Source organism: Nomascus leucogenys, chromosome 4 (genome assembly GCF_006542625.1).
Source record: "Nomascus leucogenys isolate Asia chromosome 4, Asia_NLE_v1, whole genome shotgun sequence".
Lineage (NCBI taxonomy): Eukaryota > Metazoa > Chordata > Mammalia > Primates > Hylobatidae > Nomascus > Nomascus leucogenys.
In genome coordinates, this window is record NC_044384.1 from 55,647,619 (window position 1) to 55,661,362 (window position 13,744).

Here is a 13,744-nt window from a genome sequence, read left to right on the forward strand (position 1 = left end):
AGGATCACTTGAGTCCAGGAGTTTGAGACCATCCTGGGTAACATAGGGAGACCCCATTGCTACCAAAAGAAAGAAAAAATAGCTGAGTGTGGTGGCACTTGCCTGTGGTCCCAGCTACTTGGGAGGCTGAAGCAGGAGGATTGCCTGAGCCTGGGAGGTCAAGGCTGCAAGTGAGTCATGATTGTGCCACTGTATTCCAGCCTGGATGACAAAGTAAGACCCTATCTCAAGAAAAAAAAAAAAGAAAAGGAGTGATAAATGAAAGAGAAAGAAAAACTAACTCTTTTGAGGTCTTCAATGAGGGTTTTTTTGTTTTTTGTTTTGTTTTGTTTTTGAGATGGAGTGTCACTCCATCACCCAGGCTGGTGTGCAGTAGCACGATTTTAGCTCACTACTCACGATTTTGGCAACCTCCATCTCCCAGATTCAAGTGATTCTCCTGCCTCAGCCTCCCAAGTAGTTGGGATTACAGGCGCCCACCACCACGCCTGGCTAATTTTTGTATGTTTAGTAGAGATGGTGTTTCAACATGTTGGCCAGGCTGGTCTTGAACTCCTGACCTCTTGATCCACCTGCCTCGGCCTCCCAAAATGCTAGGATTACAGGCATGAGCCACTGCACCTGGCCCTGGGGTCTTCAATAATTTTTAAGAGTTTAATTGATCTTAAGACCAAAAGTTTGAGAAATGCTAATCTATACCAACAAGTTACATTACATTACAGTTTCTTTTTATTTGTTTCATGGTTGCAGTATAATTTTTATATAGTGAAGGTAACAGATCTTACATATAAATTTGGTGAGTTTTGTCAGGTGCACAGACCCATGTAACTTACATCCCAGTTAATATGTGGAACATTTCCATCACTCCAGGAAGTTCTTCCTGACTCCCTTTCAGTCGATCCCCCACTCTCCATAGACAGCCACTGCTCTGATTTCTGCCACTATGGATTAGTCTTATCTCGAACTGCATTATAAATGAATCACAGAGCGTGTACTCCTTGAGTGTGGCTTTAGTCACTCAACACCCTCTCTTGACTTTCATTCCTAGTGTATATATCGTTGCTCGTTCCTTTTTATTGGTGAATGCTATGTTAGTTTGAATATCCCACAATTTGGCTTATCTGTACTCCTGTTGATGGAATTTGGGTTTTTTCCAGTTTGGAGTTATGCACAAAAAAGCTTTTAGAAATGTTCTCCTAGATATCTTTCTGCGGTCATGTTTTCATTCTCTTCACTATGTAGGAGTAGAATTTTTGGGTCATAGGGTAGATGTGTGTTTAGCTTTGTAAGATGTTACTGTACTGTTTCCTGAATGTGTAACATTTTGCACTGCAGTCAGAAATACATGAGAATTTTAGTTGCCCCACATCCTCACCAACATTTGGTGTTTTGTAGGTATGACATGGTATCTCATTGTGTGGTTTTAATTTATATTTTCTTATTGATTTTGAATGCTTGTCCATGTTTTTGTTAGCCATTGTTTTTGTGAAGTGCCTGGGAGTTTTGTCGATTTTAAATTTGTATGTCTTTGTTTTATTGATTTGTAGTAATTCTTTATGTATTCTGGATACTAATCCTCTATCAAATACACGTATCAAGAGTATTTTCTCTTAGTTGGTAGCTTGTGCTTTCATTTCTTTAATAATGAACGAGTCTTTAATTTCTTCTTTGTTTGAACAGAGTCTTTAATTTTAATGAAGTCCACTTTGTAATTTTTCTATTATGTTAGTGCTCTCTTGGGGGTTCTCTCCAAGTAATTGTTGCCTACCTCAAACTTTCAGCCACTGCCCTGGTGCTCTTTGGTATCACCAATGGTGTGTTCTTGAAGTTAACTTGGTTAGTGTCTTTTGAAGAGAATGACAGAGGAATGAAAGGTATTTAGAGCACATCAGAAATTCTGTGATGCAACATTTTAATTCCTCAGAGTAAACAATAGCCTTTTGTTGTTGATACTGTGGAATAATTGTTTCTCACTGTAAATGTGTGTGGGACAGTTTACTCATTCTAGATCCCTAATTAATAGAAAATCATCTGGCATAAAGTTGATCTCAGCAATGTGTGCTAAGTACCTGTATTACAGGTTCTATGCCATTCACTGCAGGTACAACAGGGCTTGGAATCTAATGGTAATAAGAGTTTAAGTAAGTAAATCTGCTGCAGCAACTTTACATGTTCTCAAGAAATTGGTGGTAGGTGAATAACAGTGTTTGTAGGAACTCTTATCCTTCAAATGGCGAGAATGTGTTGCATTCTCTGTGGTTCCTTATGCCCCAACCAGGACAAAGAAGGAGTAGAGAGATGAGTGTTAAATTTCTAACAGTGGAGTTTGGTACTTTTCAAATGACTTGTAAGTCAGAATATATTTATCCAGTGGTGAGATTGCTAGGCTTTTCTGCTCATCATTTGTTTTCAACCATTGTTTAAAGAATAGACTTGTGAGCTGTATCCCAGATGAACTATGTAAAGATTTTTTTCAAGCAAGATTATGCATCATTTGTGAAAATGAAGTAAGACTTTTTAATTACTACAGTAATTTACTCTGTAACATAATTTTAAAGTCTAATTACTTTTGTGAATTCAAGTTTATTTTATAGTTTAGCTCTAATGACTTCCTAATTTGGAAGACTGTTTTGTTTTGAGTGTTTAGTAAACTTCAGCAGGGCAGTAGAAATTAAAGATACAAGCTGTGTCATTAAATTCTATTTAAATTGGGACTTACTGTAGGCAGGGCATGGTAGTTCATGCCTGTAATCCCAGCACTTTGGGAGGCTAAGGTGAGTGGATTGCTTGAGGCCAGGAGTTTGAGACCAGCCTGGGTAACATGGCAAAACCTTGTCTCTACTAAAAATACAAAACATAGCCAGTGTTGTAACACACACTTGTAATGCCAGCTACTCTGGAGGCTGAGGCACAAGAATCACTTGAACCCGGAAGGCAGAGTTTGCAGTGAGCCAAGACTGCCACTGCATTCCAGCCTGGGTGACAGAAGGAAGGATTTGGAGGAAAGGATAAGAAGTCTGATAGTTGAGAAGAGAGGTGATAAGTATCTAATAGCTGCAAATAGTTATACACACACAAGTGCAAAACACACATATAACAATATACATGTATACATACAGATTGTCAGTGTTGTAGTTACAGATGTGTTGAAATCTGTTTCTCTGTGGAATAGTTTTCTTAGATTTTTAGTTCATTCTTTAATCTTGAATCAGAGGTAAGAATTAAGTTGTTTTTCACTTTTCTAAATATCCAGATCAATATTCTGCTACCTAAAATTGTGATTCCTACATAACACTTAATAACAAATACTTATTTGTTAAGTGCAAGTGAAAAAGTGTGTTAAGGAAGTTGGTTTTGAAAATAGTCTCTTAAGTGACATAAGAGGCTGGGCACGGTGGCTCATGCCTGTAATCCCAGCACTTTGGGAGGCCAAGGCGGGCGGATCGCCTGAGGTCAGGAGTTCGAGACCAGCCTGGCCAAAATGGCGAAACCCCGTCTCTACTAAAAATACAAAAATTAGCCAGGCATGATGGTGGGCACCTGTAATCCCAGCTACTCGGGAGGCTGAGGCAGGAGAATCGCTTGAACCCGGGAGGCGGAGCTTGCAGTGAGCCAAGATGGCACCACTGCCTCCAGCCTGAGTGACAGAGCAAGACAGAAAATGATTGTTGTGTTCTTCATATCTCATTGCTTACTTATCCATATCATTTTTTCACTGTTTTTCTTTCTTTGGCTCCATCGTAACTTGAGACATTAGGTAAAATCATTTATTTTAAAACTTTGAGCACCTGTCATATGCAAAATATTCTGTACCCTGAAGGTCACAGAGGAGAATAGGACATAGTCTCTAATCTCAGAGTCTCAGAGGGCAGGGGGATTACACTCTATGAGTGGCAGATATGTAAAAAACAGCAGAGGGAATGAATGAAGGTAGGGAAAATAAAGAATTGTGAAATTAAAGCTGAGCACGGAACTAGCCAATTTCATTGTTCTAAATTAGAACCTTGGAGTTGCTTTTAAAATCCCATTGCTGACATCGTGGCTGAGTTTGAGATCATTCCCCAAGTCTGGGTGCAGAAGAGAAGCCTGAATGGAGGAGCATGCTTGAAGTCTTCACCCAAAGGTAGATTGGGAGAGGATGCACCCTCGGATCTGGATGGGAATGAGTTTTAATACCATCTAATCATGTCAATGGAATGTTTAAGGCACAGTAAAATTAAGTTTAGGATTTATTAGTATGTTCTCTTATCATTTCAATTAAATGAAAAATGTTAATTAGACAGAATTGTCCCAGCACTTTCACTCCAGTCATATGACATTAAAACAAAGAATACCAATGAATTATTAAATGGCAAGAAAGAAAGGGACATTTCCAAGTCAGAGTCCCTCCCGAGTTGCTTCATTATGTCTTAATCACAGTCTTTGCTTAAAGATTCTTTGTTTAGCATTCTGCAGCCTCCTAAGCAGAAGCTCTTGGATGGGATAGTTGATTAATTTGAAAAATCTCTTCCATTTGTACCTGTATCTGGTCCCAGGTGAGAGCCATTGGCTGGCATTCACCATCTAGCTATAAAGCCTTCCATCCGGGTGTGGTGGCTCACACCTGTAATCCCAGCACTTTGGGAGGCCAAGGTGCGAGGACAATCTGAGGTCAGGAGTTCGAGACCAGCCTGTCCAACATGGTGAAACCCCATCTCTACTAAAAGTACAAAAATTAGCCGGGCACAGTGGCACATGCCTGTAGTCCCAGCTACTCGGGAGGCTGAGGCAGGAGAATCACTTGAACCCCAGAGGCGGAGGTTGCAGTGAGCCGAGATCGCACCACTACATTCCAGCCTGGGTGACAGATCAAGACTCTGTCTCAAAACAACAACACTAAAAAAGGCTTCCTAGGGGAAGGAAGCACAAGTGGTGAAAACCGTTTCATTTTCTGCTTTTCTCCAGGGCAACAGAAACAATTTCATTCCTGTTTTTCTGTGAAAACCTTAATATAGTTATGAAAATTGTTCAATAAATAACCATTTTTAGATCATCTTTTGAAACTGTAATTAGTAAATTTTTCATCCAAAAAGTAATAGTAGTTTTAAATCTTTAACAACTCAGACAGGAAGATGAAAGTTTTCCCTGAAATTATTAATAATAACAATAATTTCAATCTCTACTTCATGTTGAAGGTTTTCTACCTACCAGGCACTGGACTGAATGTTTTATATCACTGACCAATTTCCATATTTAAAATAAAATTAAATTGGACCACATAATGCACACATATGGGGTGTATGTGTATTGTTGGGACAGAATTTTCATTAACAATACCTACCCTTGCCAGATGTATTTGATTTCATTTTTTAAAATGCTGGTTATATTACCATTAAATTGAGTCTATAGATCAGAATGAATGGGGCCTAAAGTTTTAAAAACACTCTCTGTATGCATTGTTTCTTGGGAACTCCACCATGGCCATATGAAACACTAGTATTATCATTTTCTAAGAAAAACCGAGGTTTGGAATAGGTTAGTTACATGTTCAAGTTCACATAGTAAGTGGCAGAGTTGTGAAAGCCAGGAGCGACGGCTATGGAGTTAAAGAATCCATTCTACTAATTCAATATATGACCATGGACAAGTTATTTAATACAAGTGCTTAATCAGATTACTTTGAGGATTAAATGAGGTGATGCACATTAAGTGATTAACAGTCTAAACTGGAGCAAACTCTCACTAAATGCTAGCCATTAGTATTCATCCACTTCATCTTAGCAGAACTCTTTAAAGCTAGCCTGGGGATATTGTGATTTCACAGCATTTGTGAAAGTGTTGCTTTTTAAAAAACACCTGAACTTTTTCTGTCTTCCCTGAAACATACGAATCAATGATCAAGGGTCTTTTGAACCGAGGTAGAAGCTGGAATGAAGCTAAATAAAAATATAGACTATTAAGATTCCTGGAATTGGGAGTAAGAGAAGTGTTGGAGAGAGAGCTCCTCTGTCTTAGGAGAAAGGGAATAGGGCCACTTCACAGGCCCTGTTTGTGAAAGGCGTAGAGGGCACAAGAATCTTAGTCTCGAGTGGCCCCAAATGAGCAAACAAGGACATACCCCTTAAAGAGACCTAGCTATCTTTATGTAGAGATATGAACTTGAGAGAGAGAAATATATATCATTTAGAGAATGGGAACATCATGTTTAAAAAAACAACAAAAAAAGAAACAGCTTTAGGGTGGGAGAAGCCTTCACCAAGATAGAAAACACAGAAGCTATGTTTTAAAAAAGAGACATACTTGTTTGTAAAAGTTTTTTGTTAACCTGCAGATGGTACTATGTGCAATCTAGGTGACAAAAGATTAATAGCTATCACGTACAAAAAAAAATTCTTACTAAATAACAAAAAAAATCCAGCGGTATAGATGATATAAATAGGCAGTTGACCATCTGTGAATTCAGATGGTCATTAAGCATATGAAAAATGTTCTAACTCACTAGTAGTCAAGGAAAAACAAAATAACAAGGTAGCATCACTACCACAGTCAGACCCAAAACCTAAAAGGACAAGAACATCCGTTAACACCAACTCTTGCTGGCGGGAAGAGAGTGCTCATAGGCTGCTGGTGAGATATGAAATTGTTAAAAGCTTCTCCGAAAGCAGTCTGGCCACATCTATGGATATGTGAAATAGAGATACTCCTTGACCCAGCAATTTTAACCCCGGTGCTCTGCCCCATTAAAATGAAGGCATCAGATTTAAATAAGAATACATCATATATTGAAATATTTTTGTTGCATCGTTTCTTTTGGCAAAAGAATGAAATGGTAAGTGCCTTTCATGGAGAATGACAAAATGTATTTTGAGATATGGTATTCTTATGGCATATTATACATTCCTTAAAATAATTAGTATACCATTTGACATCAACAAATCTGCATGCAGTATTGACAAGCAGACCATAGAGAAGTGTGTATAATTAGTACCCTAATTAGGAATATGAAGGGCAGCACACCCCTTTGTGTGTGCACACATGCATGCTCTACATGTGGCTCTTTGGGAACGTGTGGAAAAGCACAGAAAAATAGATGCCAGCTTCTTAACGTGGATTATAGGGTGGTAGAGTGGTGGTGGAGATGGAGGAGTGGGGTGACAAGCAAAAAGAACAAAGGGGGAAAGACTACATTAAAAATAAAACCAGCATGTGTGAGATGCCAACTACATACGTGTACATGTGCCTAAAGGTATTACGAAGAAAGATGTACCTGTGTCTGTTGATATGAAGGGGAGTGTCCTTGATATTTCGTGAAAAAGCAATGTGACCTATAGGGTAATATTTCAATTTAAAAAATGCACATACCTGTATACCCTTGTTTGTGTGAACAGGGGGTGTGGAAAGGAGCACTCGTGCTGTTACTGTTGGTATCGGAGGGTGCAGGAGGAGAGGTCTAGCTTTTCCGTTATCTGTAGATTGTTTCCTTTGTTATATAATAATATATTTTGGCCAAGCACGGTGGCTCACGCCTGTAATCCCAGCACTTTGGGAGGCCACGGAGGGTGGATCACCTGCAGTCAGGAGTTCGAGACCAGCCTGGCTAGCATGGTGAAACCCCATCTCTACTAAAAATACAAAATTAGCCGGACATGGTGGCACATGCCTGTAGTCCCCAGCTACTCGGATGGCTGAAGCAGGAGAATCGCTTGAACCCAGGAGGTGGAGGTTGCAGTGAGCCAAGATTGCGCCACTGCATTGCAGCCTGGGCAAAAAGAGCAAAACTCTGTCTCCAAAAAAAGTAATTATTTTTTAATTTGAAAAATAACCACATACTCCATCCCCCGCTAATTTAGTTGTATTTACTACCATTTGGTATATGCCCAAGAAGATTGTTTTAATTATGTGTATTGTTTTGATTTTGGCATAGAACTTGAATTCCTAAAAATTTAAGGTCAAGATTACCAAGCGTTGTGAATTAAGAAATTTACCCTTTTTTCTGGAATACCTGTTAATAATGAATTGCTTTTTTCTTGTCCGTTGGAAAAATAACAAATGTTGTGAATTAAGAAATTTACCTTTTGTTCTGGAATACCTGTTAATAATAAATTGTTTTTATTGTGTTCATTGGGAAAATACTGAATGATAGCTATTTATGTTTCACATGTAGATTATGATAATAACATACATAGCCTTCCCAGGTAGGTAGATTTGGTTTAGCAAATCATACCGTAAACAGAATCACACGACAGATGTTAGACTTGGGATAAGTTATCTGTAATGCAGGTGGTGAATGAAATATCTGTAATACACAAAGAGTGCCTACATAGTGAGAAGATAATTTAGTGGACAGATGATGTCACCACTGACAATGAGTGTTTTTATCTTAGTATGTTGGTACTTTATAAAAATAACAAATAATTTTAAAAATTCTTTAAAACCGACATGTAGGTAAGAAGTTGAACCTTAGTTTCCGAGAAGCTTTAATTGCCCTAGGTGTTTTCCTTAGTGCAGATCTAGCTGCCAGAAGAAGGCGAATTGTACAGCTATGTAGCTTCGACTTGCAAGATTTGCCCCAGGTTATGCAGCTGGGCGGTAGCAAGAGCTTGCGCTGTAGCTCTGGTTTCCATTCCATGGTTCTTTTATATACTCCATGAAAGAGATGACACCTCCCCCACCTCCTGCCAAGTATAAGGATGTCTCAGTAAATATATGCCTGCACATACACAAGACCCAGAAGAGCTCATGTGTCTCATGAAAATCAGGAGGCAAACCTGGAAAGCATGAAACGCCTGGCAGCCAATTCCAGGTGAAGCTTAATTTTGCTTACCTTTGTGTTATCATCTTGTTCTTCTTTTCAGAGGGCTTCTGTGAGCAAACGGTGTTGAGTGTCTAACCTAGCAATCCATGGAGCAGATGCAGGAGGTGGGCTCGGTGTCCAGCAGGTAGATAAAGGAGATCTGTGCAGTTAGGTAAATTTGCAAGGCTCAGCTTCCAAATAACATACAATTTCTTTTTTTTTTTTTTAAATGGAGTCTTGCTCTGTTGCCCAGTCTTGCGCTGTTGCCCAGTCTTGCTCTGTTGGAGTGCAGTGGCACAGCCTCAGCTCCCTGCAACCTCTGCCTCTTGGGTTCAAGTGATTCTCCTGCCTCAGCCTCCCGAGTAGCTGGGACTACATGTATGTGCCACCATGCTCAGCTAATTTTTGTATTTTTGGTAGAGATGGGGTTTCACCATGTTGGCCAGGCTGGTCTTGAACTCCTGACCTCAAGTGATCCGTCTGCCTCGGCCTCCCAAAGTGCTGGGATTACAGGCATGAGCCACCGTGCCTGGCCCAAATAACATGTAATTTCTGCCATCCAAATAACATTTAAAGATTTTGGAGATCATGATCTCCTGACCTTGCACAACTTTTCAGAACAAGGGGGATTCAAGCACAGCATTTGTTGGTCAACACTTCTTAAATGAATTTAGTTCTTTGGGGTCTGTCTGCAGTGCTGTGTAGCAGGGAAATAATGGTGTGCTAGCAAGCGGAGCCGTTTGCATCACATAGATAAAACCACTGTGAGACTCTTCATTTAAAAACCAGTTATTGTGCGGTTGTCTAGATAGTCGTAATGTCATCTGTATGGTTGAAAATAGAACCAGGACATATCACTGCCAGTCCCTGGTACAGGGTGTGTTCTCTCTGTATGAAGAGAAAAAGGAAGCATAGAATGCAGGATAATGACCCTCAGATAAACTCCACGGAGAGAGAATCACTGAGCTGTGCTTTCAGCCTGAAAATTCTGGTTGCTGCTCTCATCTGTTCTTATTTCTGCCTGGAGTAACACTGCCATCCAATATCATTCGGGAATTCTCTCTTCTTTTTTTCTTGGGAGAGAGTGAAATTTTTAAATATGGAAACACATCCTTTTCAACACAAATTATTGTTTTAACTGAATCTCCTACCTAATTTTTTTTTAAATTTCTCTACTCCCTCTGCTTCTTCAAATAACACTGCAGAAGATTTAGCATTTTCTTGATGATTAGACTGTGGACTGTTTTTTGTCTGTTCTTGACTTTAGACTTGTAAAATTGGGCAGATTTTTGTTCCCCATCCTATTCTTGAAACAATACAACCATTTTGTTTTCAGAAGTAATCACAGAGATCCATTCTGTCCAGTACAGTTGCCACTAGCCACGTGTGGCTTTTGGGCCCTTGAAATCTGGCTAGTACGACTGAGAAACTGATTTTTTAATTTTTTTTTTTTTTTTTTTTTTTTTTGAGACGGAGTCTTGCTCTGTTGCCCAGGCTGGAGTGCAGTGGCATAATCTCAGCTCACTGCAACCTCTGCTTCCCAGGTTCAAGTAATTCTCCTGCCTCAGCCTCCCAAGTAGCTGGGATTACAGGCACCCACCACTGCACCCGGCTAATTTTTGTATTTTTTAGTAGAAACAGGGTTTCACCATCTTGGCCAGGCTGGTCTCGAACTCCAGACCTTGTGATCCACCCACCTCAACCTTCCAAAGTGCTGGGATTACAGGCGTGAGCCATGGCACCCGGCCTGATTTTTTACTTAATTAACATAAGTTAAGTTGTAAAATGAAGCAGAAACTGTTCTTCCATTAAAAACAACTTTGTTAAGACTAGATTTCATGTTAACTGTTTAGTAGCTTAATTGAGATGTGCTCTAAAAGTGTAGGATACACACTGGATTTTGAAGACAATATGGAAAAAAGTATAACATATCATTTTTTGTATGTATTATATGTTGAAATGCTAATATTTTGGATATACTGGGTTAAATAAAATACTAAAATTAGTTTTGACTTTTAAAAATGTGGCTACTACAGAATTTGAGATTATACATGAAGCTCTCATTGTATTTCTCTGGCTGGATTTCTTGACCCTGGCGCTGCTGACATTGTGGGTGGGTAATTCTTTGTTGTGGAGCCTGTCTTGTTCCTGGCATGAGTTTAGCAGTATCCTTGGTCGAGCTGGGGTGCCTTTCTGTGCCCTGACTGGCGAAATCCTCCAGCCTCTGTCTGAAACCCTTCCTTAAGAGGCCTCTCTCATCTCCTATTTTTTGAATTAATTGTGAGACAGGTCTTTATATTAGCCACCCTAATATAAGCATTCACCTGCAGTAATAGTCCTTCTCTCTTGAGTAGCACAGAATAAACCAAATTCTTTACAAAAGAGGTAATGTCTAATAGGTCGTATACATTCCAAAGCTTCTGCCACAAATGTAAACTCCCACTTGGTGCTAGCCATTGTCCTAGGCAACAGGGCCACAGCAGTAGACAGAATATGAGTTCTCATGGAGTTTACATACTGTTTGGGGGTAGGAGGTCATCAACGGATCAGCAAGAGAGTGTACCTTATGTCACGTCGATCAGTGCTGTGGAGGGGGAAGATGAAGCAGGCCGAAGTGCATAGCAGCTGGGGGCATTGATGTTATTACTCCTGCCATCCCAGGCCCTCTCTCCGATATTCCAAGACCCCCCTCGTGCCCACTGTTCGCCACACCCCCAGCTTTTGTTTCTCTAGCTTTGCACGTCCGTTAGCACTGCCTGTAAGAGATGTTTTCCAGACACCTTTGCCTTGCCTCGCATCAGTCCTCTTGCATGGCGGTGTTCCAGTTTCTTTTAAAAGTGACACCTGGGCCAGGTGTGGTGGCTCACACCTGTAATACCAGCACTGTGGGAGGCTGAGGTGGGTGGATCACTGGATGTAAGGAGTTCAAGACCAGCCTGGCCAACATGGTGAAACCCCATCTCTACTAAAGATAACAAAAATTAGCCAGGCATGGTGGCGGGTACCTGTAGTCCCAGCTACTCGGGAGGCTGAGGCAGAAGAATCGTTTGAACCCAGGAGGTGGAGGTTGCAGTGAGTCGAGATCATGCCACTGCACTCCAGCCTGGGCAACAGAGTGTGACCCTCTCTCAAAAAAAAAAAAAAAAAAACCAAAACAACAGTGACACCTGAGCCTGAATCCCAGCTCAAGTTGCCCTCGGGGATGCTCTGGCTGCTGCCCCATTGTGGCAGTCTGAGATTGCACCTGTCTTCTTGGCAACCTCGTCATGCTATGGACTTAGACTGTGGTCAACAACTGAGAGGTCATTTACTAAGCCATGGCTTGTGTGCTGCGTAGGTGTCTCGTGGGCCGGTGTTTCTCTCGCTGCTTCCCATCAGTTTATTGCACAAAGTGTGGTCTCAGTGAGGCAAGGCGCTTGGCTCTGCGTGTCCTACAGAAGAAAATAACATGGGCTCTGTAATGGCTGTTTACCTTTCAAAACCCCTTCCCCTCTGCTTTCTGATTATGTTCTGAATAGGTAATGAATGTTGCAGATAATCTGGCTTCCTTATAAATGAGTAATGATTACATTCTCATAAAATCACAGAAAGTTTTGTGCATAAAAATGAGTATAGGATATTCCCCGGTGGGACTCTTGGCTGACAGTCCTCTGACACTTTCTAAACCGAGAATAATTACAAAGCTCGAATGTCTCTCATCTTATGCGTCCAAGATATTTGTTGTTCTTGCCTTTCTGCTATTCTTACCTTTAGTTAGAATGGTAGCACACGGTCTATACATTTAATGTCAGCGTTTGTCGGGGGTGAATGACAGCCCTCATTCCCTCTTCACAAGCTTCTTTCAAGCTCATAACTCTATGTATGCTACACTTTGGATGGACTTTTCCAAGATAGTAGAAGGAAAATTTGGCCAGGCGTGGTAGCTCACGCCTGTAATCCCAGCACTTTGGGAGGCCGAGGCAGGTGGATCACCTGAGGTCAGGAGTTCAAGACCAACCTGGCCAACATGGTGAAACCCCGTCTCTACTAAAAATACAAAAAATTAGCCGGGCATGGTGGCAGGCACCTGAAATCCCAGCTACTCGGGAGGCTGACACAGGAGAATCGCTTGAACCCGGGAGGCAGAGGTTGCAGTGAGCTGAGATCACACCACCGCACTCCAGCCTGGGCAACAAGAACGAAAGTCCATCTCAAAAAAGAAAAGAAAAAAATAGATGGAAAATTTAATTTACATACATCTCTAAAACTATATTATACATGCAAAGCATAGATAATAGCAGGGATTCTTATTCCTGCTATCCATTATTCATGTCACAGAGATTGATAGTCTTGGATAGTGGGGAATGTGATTTAAATACCATCTGTGGCCACTTACCCAGCAGATTGGTTAGATGGCAGATCTGCCAAATGAGCAGTGTGTGTTCCTAAAAAAGAAAAAGAAACTAGAAGAATTCCACCATGGATTATTGACTTAAAAATATAAATTGTATTAACTTCTATAATCCAAATTAATTAGTTTAATTTAGAGGCTCTTTAAAAGATAATTTTTAAAAGATTTAATATTTTAGCTACATGGATGTATTTTAGAAGGCAACTGGAAAACTTTTTATTATTTTATTATTTTTTATTTTTTGAGACAGAATCTCGCTCTGTCGCCCAGGCTGGAATGCAGGGGCGCGATCTCAGCTCACTGCAACCTCTGCCTCCCAGGTTCAAGAGATTCTCCTGCCTCAGCCTCCTGAGTAGCTGGGATTACAGGCGTGCACTACCACACGCGGCCGATTTTTGTGTTTTTAGTGGAGATGGGTTTCACCATGTTGCCCAGGCTGGTCTTAAGCTCCTGAGCTCTGGTGATCTGCCCACCTTGGCCTCCCAAAGTGCTGGGATTACAGGTGTGAACCACCACGCCCAGCCGGCAACTGGAAAACTTTCATAACAGTGTTCTGGAAAGTTGGTCTGGGCACCTCTTGC

The 13,744-nt window shown here is 40.7% G+C and overlaps 1 protein-coding gene across 5 annotated transcripts in view; it reads left to right on the forward strand.

The window, feature by feature from the left end:
* The window catches only part of OSBPL1A (oxysterol binding protein like 1A), a 239,526-nt gene that overhangs the window by 190,810 nt on the left and 34,972 nt on the right, over positions 1 to 13,744 (forward strand). The gene's annotated exons all lie outside the window — the stretch shown is intronic.